Here is a 3,322-nt window from a genome sequence, read left to right as displayed (position 1 = left end):
CTCTCTGAAGAAGTTTGGATTTTGCTGTTTGGTTTTCCCTCTGTGGACTAATGCTGACATCAACTGATTTCTGATTATTGCATTTAGTGATTTACTCATTCCACACTTCATGACAGATCACAAATGCAAAAATAAAATACATAGATTACTGCTTTTTAATGTTATAAATGTAATAATTTAGAGTTGCCACATAACGTTGTTGGACATACACACTATTCTGGTGCAGGAATAACACGTGGACTTCTACCACAGTCCCACTGTTTTGCTACTTTTATTACTAATGTATATTAAAATGTATATTAAAGTCCACATTTAGTTGCTGATTACTAATTGTAATTTTGTATATTTGTTTTTTTGTTTTGTTTTATATGTAACTAAACAGATGTCTCTTTAAGATAAGTCCCAGCAAAAGATGAAAAAGGGACAGATTGCCAGGCGGCTAGCAGTGGCAGAGCAGCCAGTTCTGGTATTCTCTTGGAAATGCCAGTCAATCTTCATGGTGCTGGGCTGTGAGCACAAGTCCCACTACAGCAGTGCTTTTCAATTATTTTCTGTTATGGCCCCCCCCTCTAGGAAGAAGAAAACCTTTTGCACCCCCCCCCCCCCCCCCCCCCCCCCACACACACACACACACACACACACACTCTCCGGTGTGACTATAAATAGTCACGGCGGAGCCTGCTCTATGCTGTGAGCAGGCAAAAAAAAAAAAAAAAACGTGCACCATAGAGCTATTACTTACTGCGCACACTCTGACAATGAGAGTGCCACTGCCACCTACTGTTGTGGATGTGCAATTACAATTTATTCTAGTACGGCAAAAAAAGCATGGTCCCCGGGGTCAGATGTGCCCCCCCTGGTAGCACAGCTTACTCCCCCAAAGGGGTGCGCCCCACTGTTTGAGAAGCACTGCACTACAGCATCGGCAGCATTTGTTCTGCTACAAAGAAGCAGCTACAGGTCCTGCAGCTCGGATGATGACTGGTGTGTGTGTGTGTGTGTGTGTGTGTGTGTGTGTGTGTGTGTGTGTGCGGCTTGCTGAGCCTTGGTTCCTGTTGTGGAGGGTGGGGGTTACCCCCCGCTGGGTGTTGGGCAGTTCTCGGGCACCTGGGGCCTCAGGGCTGTGTTCTCTGTTCGTGTGGGTGGCTGGCCTCCAGTGGGATGGGGTTCTCATTACCTCTGGCTCTCTGGGGTGGTGGCGGTGGTCCGAGGTGGCAAAAGTACTGACATTCTATACTTAAGTAGAAGTACAAATACTTGTGTTAAAAAATACTTTGGTAAAAGTTGAAGTACTGGTTCAACTTCTTTACTTAAGTAAAAGTAAAAAAGTACAGGCTCTTAAATGTACTCAAAGTGAGAAAGTAAAAGTAGTTCTTTGGAGGACGTTTCTACCTGCTATTTTTGTGTAAAGCTAACTGAACATCACTATATATTACATGAGAATAGAAACATTATTCCAATCTAAATTTTAATCCTAATGAATGCACTCAGCTTTAATCTGTTCTGTAGGACACAAACTGTGAAAGTGAATTTAAACACAGCTCTGTTCTCTGTGTCCTCCATAGTAGAGGGTGACTGTGCCTCCACCTAAACACCAACATGAGGATACTCAGGGGTTACAGTGGGATTCAGAAGGTGGAGGAACCCTAAGATCAGCTGTAGTGGCTCTGCATGGGGAGAAGAACCACAGCTTTCTATTGTAGCTCCAGTAAATGATGTTGGTGTGCAGGCTGTGATCAGCTGACCTGCTGCTGCTGCTCTGAGGTTTAGTGCTCTGTGTGGATGAACTGAACTCACAAAGATGTAACCCAGTATTTCACAGCTCTCTGAGCTGATCTCCATCCCCTACACTGACAGCATACAGGCTGTAGAAATGTTGGACTCAGTGAATGAATCTCAGCATCAGCAGCTTTGATTCAAACTCATCTCTGCTGCACTGATGTAACCTGTAACTCTGACCATGAACACAGCCTCTGTGCACCAACACAGAGCTTTACTGTAAATACAGTACAGCACACCGACCTGTTTATTACACACTAAACTGCAGTATTTTCATACAATCTTTGAATAACACAAAGTCAGCATACTTCAGTTTGTTTTGCAGTCCTCACCTTTAACCCCTTAACTGGCAGCAAAAAAAATCACCTGAAACAACTACATAACACCCTCTGGTTATTATTGGCTCTGAACAACCCATTTCATAGCCTATTAACCGGCTGCGTCTGGTCCGCGGGCCGAATGAAGTGCATTTATATGGCAGGCTAGACCCGCCCATTTTGACTGACACCTCATTCGGCCAATCATGTTAAGAAATGGGTTTCCCAGAGCCAATAATACTCAGAGGGCATCACGTAGCTTTGTCAGGTGATTCGGTGCAGCCAGTTACATGATTGGCCGAATAACGTGTCAATAAAAATGGGAGGGTCTAGCCTGCCATATAAAAGGGACTACAAACGGCCCGTCACCGGGCCCTTGCCAGTTAAGGGGCTACACCTAACCTCTCTTCTTCCTCTCCTGTCCTCTTTCTCCATCTCTGAGTGAACTTCTCTCTCTTTGCTCTCCCTGAAATACAGCAGCTCTTCTTTTAGCTCGCAGACACACTGTGTGACAAACTGCACACACTTTGTGTGTTTGCTGATATTTGTTGAGCATTTAGAAACGTTGCATTTACCTGCCACACGTTACTCCCTTTACGCTCGCTCCTTTTCAGTAGCGCTAGCTAAGCTGTTTGTGTGCCGTAGCGCAACTTACGGACTCGGTCCGGCCCGCTGTGACCCCTGATTATAGCGCTATAAATGAGACATTAATTATATGGGTTTGTATATTTAATCCCTTTGTACCCGATAAGCCGGTGATGGAGGATACGCCAGTACGATTGTCTCTTATATGTTATTATTCCTCCGTTTAGGATCAGATCGCTTGATGTTTGAGGCGCACTGACCGGAAATGCAAACTTCTCTCTGACGTTAAAAAGTAACGAGTCTGTTTGAAAATGTAAGAAGTAGAAAGTACCGATACTTGTGTAAAAATGTAGGGAGTAAAAGTAAAAAGTAGTCCAAAAAGTAAATACCCAAGTAAAGTACAGATACCTAAAAAAATCTGCTTAAGTACAGTAACGGAGTATTTGTACTTCGTTACTTCCCACCTCTGGTGGTGGTGAGGGCTCTTTCTTGGACCTCCCTCCTTCCTCTTATGGGGTGTGCACGTGGTTGCCATTGGGTCTCAGGTCTACTGAGCTCATGGGGGGCCTGAGCATCACCCGGGTCCCCCAGGTCTTTCTCTGTCTGCCTCTGGCTCCTGGGGGGCATTGCTGCAGCTTCTC

This window comes from Archocentrus centrarchus, unplaced genomic scaffold (genome assembly GCF_007364275.1).
Source record: "Archocentrus centrarchus isolate MPI-CPG fArcCen1 unplaced genomic scaffold, fArcCen1 scaffold_44_ctg1, whole genome shotgun sequence".
NCBI lineage: Eukaryota > Metazoa > Chordata > Actinopteri > Cichliformes > Cichlidae > Archocentrus > Archocentrus centrarchus.
Note: the sequence above shows the minus strand (reverse complement) of the source record.